General features: G+C 51.6%; 1 long non-coding RNA gene across 1 annotated transcript; it reads left to right on the plus strand.

The window, feature by feature from the left end:
• Positions 1–761: 761 nt before the first annotated feature.
• On the plus strand, positions 762–5,810 carry LOC123479150 (uncharacterized). The gene is made up of 3 exons (XR_006654686.2): positions 762–862; positions 5,398–5,520; positions 5,689–5,810. It is a non-coding gene; the product is annotated as an uncharacterized lncRNA (long non-coding RNA).
• Positions 5,811–9,445: the final 3,635 nt, after the last annotated feature.

Raw genomic sequence — 9,445 nt, forward strand, 5'->3', positions numbered from 1 at the left:
GAGGGTGAGACAGCAGATTGGAGGTGGGGGTGGCTGGTCCCAAACTACCTCTGGGGAATGATGGGGGCTGGGTGAGGGAGGTCGGGAGAGAGGAATGAGCATAGCTGGGTTGGCTTGCAAGATGGGGTGGGACAGTGGAGGGACAAGGTTGGGGCTGTCCAGGAAGAGACTGAGGGTGTTCTTGAGTCAAGTTGTAGTCACTGACTCAATGTAAAATGCTCAGTGCTCACCCCTCCTCCTCCCACCTGCTTGCATCCCTTCCCCAATATTTCCACGTCAGTCCAAACTCATTTGCCCCGCCTTCCTAGGCCCGCATACCCATACCCACTGGGCTGCTCCCTTCCTTCCCGGTGTTCTCTTCTCCCCAGCCAATCACCTCCACTTCCTCACTTCCCACTCTGCAAGTCCTGTTACTGACTCCCTGGAAGTTTGCCTCTTAGCTGCCAAATCCCTCACCCAGCCCATTTTGATCTCTCAGGGACAATGGGCACTGCTGCCCAGGCCCATCCTGGAGCTCTTTTCTTGGCTTCAAACACCACCCTGCTGGTTCCCCTTCTATGTCTTGGAGGACAAATAGTTCCTTTTCTGAGCTCAGCTTCCTCTCTCCCCCTTAAAGGATTATGCTCTATAAACGCAGTCCTTTCTAATCTACTGTATGGGAAAGGGATTATAGGAATGGACTTTGACATCATATGGGCCTGGGTTCAAACTCTGCCATTGACTAGCTGTGTAACTTTGGATATTTCAATTTACTTCTCTGAGCCTCAGCCTCCTCCTCCATCAAATGGGTTGATGTTATGTGCCTCCTGGTGATCAGACGGGAAAATGTCCATAGAGCATTTAGCGCTGTGTCTGGCACATGGTAAGTTGCTATCACTATCTGGTCTTCCTGGTCGGTTTTCCTCCCATCCCACCCCGTCCCCACCTCCTGCCTACTGGGCACGTCCAGTCAGATGTCCTAGGAGTACCTGAGACTACAAATGGCCAAAAGCAAAATCCCTTCTCTGAATTTCCTCCCAAACACTAGTTCCTCTTCTTGATGTCCCTCCCTATTTCTGTTACTGCCCCATCACCTTCCACCAGCCTCAGCCCCCGGGGATGTGTCCACTCGTCCCACCAGTACGTACTGAGAATGCAAAGCCATGTGCAGGGAAGACAGAGTTGAAAAAGCATTGTCTTTGCCCTTAAGGAGCTCACAGTCTTGTGCTGCGAGACAAACACTTAAATATGATATTAGAGGTTTGTATGGAGAAAGCCAACCCAGGAAGCCTTCCTAGAGAAGGTAGCATTTGAGCTGGCACTTGTAGGCTGAGTAGGAGCTTGAAAGGTGAACAAGGGGGGAAAGCTGAGCAATCAGCCACAGGCAAAGGTGTGGCAGTGTGAGGTATGGGAGGGCAGAGGCTGGCCTGGTCTTTAGAACTAGAAGCTCACATTTGTGTTTTAGCGAGCTCTCTCGGGGTGCTGTGGAGGACTGCTGGGAGGGAGTGAAAGTGAGGCAGCAGGGAGACCCAGGAGGAGGATTAGGGTCCAGAAATGTTCTCCTGCTTCACTGTGCACAGGCTGTGCAAACTTGGGAAAGTCACTTCACCTCACTGAGAGTCCATCCCTCATCTGTCAAATGGAGATAATAATAGGCACCCGCAGGGATGCTGGGGAGGGCTGAATGAGCTAATGGAAGGGAAAGTGCTGGACAAATGCAAGCTGTTGTTATTGTAGACAATTGGCCAGGGTGGCAGTGTTCTAGCCACAGCCCCACCTCAAAAATGGCCTCCTTGGGTCTCTTGTGAGCCAGGCCCACATCCTCCCCTGTTGGGGGGTGGGGTGCCGGATGCAGTGGAAGGATGCCTGACTCTGGATCCTGGCTCACTGGCTGTGTGGTCTGGGACCAAGCGTGTTCCCCACTCTGAACCTCATTTATACAGCCGCAAAAATAGGGCTGAGAATCCAACCTACAGGGCTACTGGGAGGATTTTGTGACACCTGGCAAGCGATCATTCACTATAAACAGTGCCCTGTCCCCTGCTGTCTGGTCTCCTCCAGGGCCTGGCACTGAGCTGAGCAGAGTGGGAAACTGTAAATATTTAATAACAGATTGGCCGAGAGCTCCTGACTGAAGGGACACGCGAAGGAGCCGGAGCACACCTGCTCCCCCAGCATGGTCTGCAAGGCTCAAGGGGCACCATAGCCAGACACAGGGGAGCTTTTGCCTTTAGCGACTTCCTGCGGAAACCCAGCTAGTAGGGGCTCTCCCAGGGTACCCCAGCCCCCCAATATGTCTCTCATGTCCTCTTTTATTCTGTCACTCACGTGTACAGGGAATGGATGGGTACCCCAATCAACAGCCATTCACTGAACTTCTCCCCACTATGCCAAGCCTGTGCCAGTCCCTAGTCTCGGGGTGTCCACTCAACTGCTGGGGGAATGATGGAAGCATGATTGCATGTGGCTTGGCCAAGGACTGATTTGTGAGAAAATCAGACCTCGAGGAAGGGACTTAACTTCTCTGGGCCTCCATTTCGCCATCTGTGAAATGGGGACAATACTTATCTCTCTCTCTCTGTTTTTTTAAGATTTTATTTATTCATTTTTAGAGAGAAGGGAGGGGAGGAAGAACGAGAGGGAGAGAAACATCAGTCTGTCACTTGCCTCTAGCAGGCCCCCAGCTGGGGACCTGGCCTTCAGCCCAAGCACGTGCCCTGACTCGGAATCAGGAATCAGAATCAGGAATCGAACTGGCTACATTTTGGGTTGCGGGACAACACCCAACCCACTGAGCCATACCAGTCAGGGCAATACTTATCTCGTTAGGGCTATTGTAAGGATTATAAAGGAGGCAATTATATAATGTACTTAGGGCAGGACCTAGAAGCTGGTCAGTCTATCCGTGAAGATGCCACGAGGGTATTAATGGTTAGAAGTCCTGTGGTGGACGTCTCCTGGACAAGCTCCGTGGGGCGGGTGGTGGGGAGGGGGAGCAGGGAAGGATTCTGCATGGGCGGTCAGGGGACACTCCACAAGAGGAGCATTTGAGCTCGTTTTGAAGGAGAAGCTCTTTGCCAAATGGAAAAATGGAGAGAGGCAGGTCAGGTCAGAGAGAGAAGGACTCTGTGTGTCCTGGGGGCTGGGACTTATCCTGGAGATAACAGGAAGAGATTTAAGCAGTGGAAGGACCAGGTCTCCGTTTGGCCTTAGGAAGGGTCCCCTCTGGGGCATGGAGAGAAAGGATTGACAGGACGAGGGGTTAGGAGACTTGGGGAAGCTGATACCACAGTCCCGGGGGTTGGAGCTATGAGTGTGTGTATCACTTAGTCACCTGCCAGGTGCTCAGCTGAGGTCAATGATTCAAAGGTTCCAGTCCTAGGAATACACCTGCCCTTTAGCAGGAATTTACAGGGACAACGCCTTTAGCCGGAGGAGTGACCCAAGGGACCCAGAGCAGAGCAATCAGGCAGAGAGCCTGTCGGGACTGCCTTCCTCCCCTGTGGAGAGCTGCAGCCCTTCCCCCTGCCCCTGGGCCTCCCCTTTGTGAACTTGCCTCTGTGGCTGCCTGTGGGCTGAGGCAGCAGAAAGGCCGTTTCAGAGTGAGCCGGGGCTAAACCCAAATCCCGAGTCTGCTACTAACTAGTTGCATGACCTTGATCCAATTTCTTAACCTAGCTGAGTTGGTTTTGTGGAAACTTGTTGAAACTTGTAGTATCTTTAAATGTTTGTATGTACATGCATAGAAAAAGTATACACTGAGCACTAATAATAGTGGCTGGGATGAGATGGGGAAGGTATGTAAAGAGGCACTTTCACATTTTACGCAACTTCTCCACTGTTTGGGCCTTATACAGGCATGTTTTCTACATGTAGACCGTGTTTTCTACATGATCGCGTTGGTAAAATCAGGGCTAAGAATACTACCACCTTCACAGGTTGCTGGGAGGATTTTTAAAAGATCCTACAGATAACAAGCCTTCCATGCTGCTTGTGCAGAATTGCCCCTCACCAAATGTTTCATTTTCTTCTCTTCCCCTTTCCTGGGTTTGTGTCTGGTCTGGTGTTTGTGTATCCGTGTTTTTACTTGCAACTCTTTGATTCTTTATATTTATATAACAAGGCCTTCTGTATATCTCTCTCTGGTTTATGGGCCAGAGAGTAGCCGTGTGTGTTTATATATCAGTGAATGTCTGTGTATGAGGGTGCGTGCATCTGGGAATGTGTGTTTGTGTTTCTATGTACGCCTGTGTATCAGCCTATGTGTGATTGTGTGTGTGGGGGGGGGATGCATCTGTGCCTGGGTTTGTGTCCGTATGTTCCTATGTCTCTGTGTTTGCGTTTAGATATCAGCTTGTCTAGTGTACCTTAGTGTTTACAGTTGTCGCCGTGCATCCGTGTGTATCAGTTTGTTTTACTGTGTGTACCTGTGTATCCGAGTGAGCCAGTGGGAACTGGTGTGCACGTGGGGATGGAAACCTGTTTGCGGCTCGTTGGGTTTGTGTGGGACCCCGTGCGGATGGTGGGCAGGCTGTCTCTGAGATTCCACATCCCGCTGTTTCCCTCTGATCGTGGGCAGGGAGCTCTGCCCACAGGTCTTCACCCCTCCTCCAGCTTCTTGAAGGCCCTAAGTGGGGGTGTTTCCCTCCTAGTCCTGCCCTTGGGCACAGGGCCAGTCCTGTTGCCCAGGACTGGTAGAGTGGGTGTCTGCAAACACCCTGGGCGCTCCACCCAGCAACCCTCTACATGGAGCCTTATCAGCTTGCAGGCCAGACTGGTCATCCCCTTATTCTGGGGGTGAGAATGGAGCACTGAACCCCTCTCCTTAGAGAGCGGTGAGCCCTGTGGCTCTTGGGGTCAGGAAATCCCTGCTCTCTCTGCCAAGGTCAGTGTCCATCTGGCTGAGCTTTTTGGCTTTTTTTTTGTGCTTGTCAGATGCAGCCAGACAGTTGGGAAACAAAGTACGTCTCCATGGAAACCCACCTCTGCCTTAGAACTTGGGCAGTTCCGTGGTTTTGTGGCCCCTTCTTCAGGCCGGAGCTCAGATGGGGGTGGATGGTGAGGATGAGTAATGGGGCTTCTGCATAGTGCATTGCACCCCGCCCCGACGCCACACACTCAGATACCTCCACACACATTCTTTTCCTAGGTGAGCTCATCTGACGTTCCGCTGGGAAAACTGGTGTCCGGGGTGGGCAACTGTCTTGCCCAAAGACACCCTGCAAGTTAGTGGCAGGACGGAGGTGAGAACTAGCTTAGGCTAACTTTGACAAGCCATTAAGTGGGGCTGGCTGCATAACTCATTTCTGCACAGACTTCAGACTAAAGCTTCTAACACTTCTACCAAGCTGTTAAAACTCGCCATTTGCCCCTGCTTGTCGATGAAGCTCGGTCTTTTCTAATTCCCAACCCAAACAGACTGCCATGGAAATAAGTGGAATGCTGGCTCTCAGTTCCAACCATAACCATCACCTATAACTCGGGGTTTCAAATTTTGAGTCCATCAAAATGTCGTCGTTGTTCCCACTGATTTACTTGGTGGTAAGTAAAGGTTATACGTTCTGAGCTGTAAAATGAATTCATACCTGTAAGATAGTGCTTTTCTCCATTTTATCTGGGAGATAAAATTCGAGTAGTTTTTGTTTGAGGGGAAAGATAAAATTTCCAAAGCAAAAAGAAAAAGTTTGAAAACCACTGTTTCTCCACTAGGAGAGAGACAATCTGACTACAGAATCTGGGCAGTCTGGAAGCCTGGAGCACAGGGCTGGTCTGGAAGTAACTGCTGAGAGAAGAGAAGAGAAGAAGAGAAGAGAAGAGAAGAGAAGAAGAGAAGAGAAGAGAAGAAGAGAAGAGAAGAGAAGAGAAGAGAAGAGAAGAGAAGAGGAGAAGAGAAGAGAAGAGAAGAGAAGAGAAGAGAAGAGAAGAGAAGAGAAGAGAAGAAGAGAAGAGAAGAGAAGAGAAGAGAAGAGAAGAGAAGAGAAGAGAAGAGAAGAGAAGAAGAGAAGAAGAGAAGAGAATTGAATTCATGCTGTACTGGAGCCTGGGAAGTAGCAACAGCTATTTTTCCTTTCTCCCTTGTATCTCCCCTGCTCTCTCACCTCTTCCCCCTCCTCTCTCAGACCTCCCCTCCCTCTGCCTCCCAGGAGCTGGCACTAACTCAGAGCTGGGAGCCCACAACACTCCATTGATTCCAGCCACACACCACGAACACCTTGGGGTTATTTCACCTCTCAACCCAGCCGGGGAAGTGGGTGGAATTGGACTTGGGGCCTGATTCTAATAGATGCTGGGAGGATCAAAGAAGACCTCAGCAGGGAGGTTGTTTGATATTAACATGCTGCCACAGATGCCAGGAGCCACACAGTAGGGGACACAGGAATGGAGAGACTGGACCTGCAAGGTTCTCCCGCCACCCTTGGGCTAGGGAGATGGGAGAGGTGCATCTGAGGCCAGGAGCCCCTTTCTATCATCTCTTCCCACTAAAAAGGATCAAAGGATAAATTCTTAGATTTCATTCTGAAACTGAACCCGTTTGAGAACCTGGTTGAAGCTGCGGACCCTTTCCCCAGATAAACACATGAAGGTACATTTAAAGTGAATGAAGAATATTTCGGAAGGTTTCCGAAGGCCCAGATGTGGCCCCAGGATAAATATTCCCCTTTTCCAGGGTCTTAACTGCCAACTCTTGAAAACAGCTTGCACTGGGTGGGGGAATGCCTGGTACAAGGCAGGTGCTCAGTTAGGAAACACACACACACACACCCACACACACCAGCTTAAATTCCACCTCTGCCCCGAGGTGGCTGTGTGACTGCTGGCAAGTCCCTCCACCTCTCCTTCAACTTTCTTGTCCATGGAATAGGAATACTATTACTCTCTCAACATCTTCGATTTTGCAGAGCTGCCCCGCCCTCCACTACGATTCTAGCTGCTCTAATTGGTCTGAGCACTGAGGGAAGCCACAGGTGCTCCCACCCCTGGCTGTGTGATTTGCAGGCTCTATTCCTTCCTGGTGTCCCTATAAAATGAGGGAGGCTCAGCCACACCTTGGCTTGGCTGCCCAGGCTGGAGTCTGTAGGGAAGAGGCCGGGCCCCCGCAGGGGACAAAGCCAGAGCCTGTGGGAGGCAGGTCTCCCAAGGTGGAGAGGGTGAGGGAAGGTTGCATGGGTGTGAGATCAATATCTGGGTGGTCCTGGGTTTTCCAAAAACAGAGGGGGCAAAGCTAGAGGGCAGGGGGAGGGGACTGCTGTCCCAAAACTGGTTGTTGCTGGTTCCACCTTGGGGACAGGCTGGTACTTCCTTTCTGGCCAGGTGACAGCCTGGCTCCAGAATGGACTTTGGGCCCTGCTCGTGGGGATGCTGGGAGGTCAGTTTCCTCAGCGGCTCGGAGGGCCAACAAAGACATGTAGCTGAGCTGAGCATTCGTGAATCCAGAGAGCAAGGTTGCAGGCTAGCTTTCCCCAGGCTGGCCCTCTCTGGTGTCTTAGAAGCATGTGTGCCCATTAGGTCAGGGGACCAAGGGAAAGCTGGGAGATGCCAGCCCGCAGTTGGTCCAGGATGGCGATGGGCGGTGAGAACATCTGGGTGTTGTAGTTAGGAACAGTGAAGGGAATGTAACCCTGACCGCTCTTTGCTCCCTACCGTCCTCTCCTCACCTCCAAATCAGGGGACCTAATGTACGGATTAACTCCTGGGCATTCTGGTTTGAGAGGAGCCTTCAGTGAAAAATTATATGAGCCACTGGCAGGGCCAACTTCATGGGTGTTGTCACACATGGTCCTGTTCTTAGAATGGCCCACGTTTGGCTGAACGCTCTGCTATTGCCCTCTTGAAACTTCTAATTTTTGAACAAAGGCCTTGCATTTTCTTTTTGTACTGGGCTCTGCAAACTACGTAGGTGTCTTGACCACTGGGAAGAAGAGGGTGCTGAGAGGGCTGACGGGGCAAGCCTAACCAATATTGCTCTCCTGGTTACCCCTCCCAAGAAGCTCCCCCTCTCCTCCCTACCCAGTGCATCCAGACTATCCAACAGGCGGAGGCCCTGCACCCTGCTCTCTTTCCAAGTCTCAGCCCTGCCTGTAACGCTTTTCCTTTAATGCTTACCAGCTGAGGGAGAGGCAGGGTCCTTAGGGCTAGTGCTGGGCTGGCCAGAGAGCATGAGGACAGGGCCCGGTGTGATTCCTGTGTGTGACACTGCTTGAGCCAGAATGGGTGCTCTGGGATTGTGGGCCAGCCCAGAATGAATGGTTATGAGATGGAACACTGAGGCCCAGCAAAGACAGTGATCTGCCCCAGACCCCCCAGGCAGGGAGAGTGTCAGTCATGGCCCAGGTTTGTCATGGCTGAGTCTCTCGGGACACTCGGGAGCTAAGGCAGGTTGAGGAGGTTACACTTTACACTCTACTCATCCCACAATATTATAGCGAGTGCTGCCTACATTATGTCATGGCAGACATGGAGACCAAGACCAGGAGAGAGCTACCTGGCCAGGGTCAGGCTGGGTGACTAAGACAAACTCTACCTGGTGGGGCGATCATGATGCCCTCGGGGTCATGGGAACCCATAGGGGGATTCCAAGACCGCTGAACCAGCCCCTGGCCCCTAGGGCGATTTCTAGCCCCTGGGACCAGACCTGGACCAGATGGAGATTGCTGGCCTTGGCTCCTCTGGTGCTGACCACTTCTGTGCCCCCAATCACTGTCCCCTCCTGGCTTCAGCTTCCCTTTTGTACTCTGGGAGTAACACTCCCTGTTCTGCTTCCCTCCTAGCTTGTTGTGGGATTATTTTTTGAAAATATTTATTGATAGATTTGAGGGTGGGGTGAGAGAGATTGAGATTTTGTTGTTCCACTAATTTATGCATTCAGTGCAACCCTGGCGCATTGGGACGCAGCTCTAACCACCTGAGCTACCCGGTCAGGGCCTGTTGTGGGATTAAAAGATATGAAAGAGCTTGGTCAGCTATAATAAAGAGCCAGAGGCCTGGAGGTAATGAGCACAACCTTTTCATAATTCCTACCAGATTCCTCAGTCACTTCTCACCTGCAGAGGCTCTGAAAGCACTTTGTAAGTTGTGCGTTTGTGAAGCCCCAGATCAGCCCCAATCAGTTTTGAGCATCTCAGTGGGAAATCCAGACCCAGGCGGGGGTGCCTTGGGGCCTCACAGCCTAGCAGTGGGGTAAACTGAGGCACTGTTCTCATCGCCCTCTCTCCGGAGGCTAGGGTCCCAGCTCCACACTGAGGATAGTAGGAAGCTGGGGGAAGATGGGATGAGGGAAGGGAGTAAAGTGGCCTCAGGCGCTTCTGAATCCGCAGTCTGCTGAGCAAAACTTTCAATACTGTCCGGTCCTAGAAAGAATTCTCAAAATTCCCTTATTCCAGGTAAAAAATTCCAGAATCTCCCATCTCTTTCCAGACCAAACACAGAACACCAAGCTCTCTGGGGTCCAGCCCAGCATTTCTCTCCC

This window comes from Desmodus rotundus, chromosome 3 (assembly GCF_022682495.2).
Source record: "Desmodus rotundus isolate HL8 chromosome 3, HLdesRot8A.1, whole genome shotgun sequence".
NCBI lineage: Eukaryota > Metazoa > Chordata > Mammalia > Chiroptera > Phyllostomidae > Desmodus > Desmodus rotundus.